Here is a 693-nt window from a genome sequence, read left to right as displayed (position 1 = left end):
CGATCCGAATAAAGAATGGCAAAGTCACAACCGACAGTGCGAGGCTGCTTTCTTCCCAATAAGTGAAGCCGAAAGTGAAAAATACTGGAAAGGGGGGGGGGAAGAGATGTGCGCCTGATTTGCTTCTCCCATTTTTACTAAAAATTTACTGTTTTAGAGCTCATCCACCTCTTACGTAGGGGGTAAGTGAGATAATAACACGAAGCAAGCCGCGGGTTCCTTGTGAAGAGTTCATCCCGGCTTCCTAAAGGCACTGGTCAGCCAAGGGCTCTCCTCGCATCTCGTTCCCGGCCCACGGGGCTCGCCTCGGCCATTGAGGGAAAGGCAGCTGACGTCACGCGCGGCTTCGGCCTGTGGGCTAAATGGCTCCCAAGGGACGGAGCCTTTTGCCGACGACGCCCCACCCGCGGCGCCCCTTCCACCTCCGAGTCCCTCCAGGCCAAACTAAAGGAAGCGGGAAAGGGCGTCCGAAAAGAGGTGCGTGGCACCCCCCGCCCACTTCATGAGTATTCATGAGCATGCTGCGGCCGCGCGCAGAGGCCCGAGAGGGCGGCACCTTTGCCACCGCTCCGCCCCTTCACCGAGGCGTGCGTCGCGGTGGGCGTATCTAAAAACACGACGTGCCCCGCTCCCTCGCTGAATATTGATGAGACGCCTGGTGCAGCGCGGTGGCGTTCGGCGCGGCGCGGCAGG

The sequence above is a fragment of the Zootoca vivipara genome, chromosome 4 (genome assembly GCF_963506605.1).
Source record: "Zootoca vivipara chromosome 4, rZooViv1.1, whole genome shotgun sequence".
Lineage (NCBI taxonomy): Eukaryota > Metazoa > Chordata > Lepidosauria > Squamata > Lacertidae > Zootoca > Zootoca vivipara.
Note: the sequence above shows the minus strand (reverse complement) of the source record.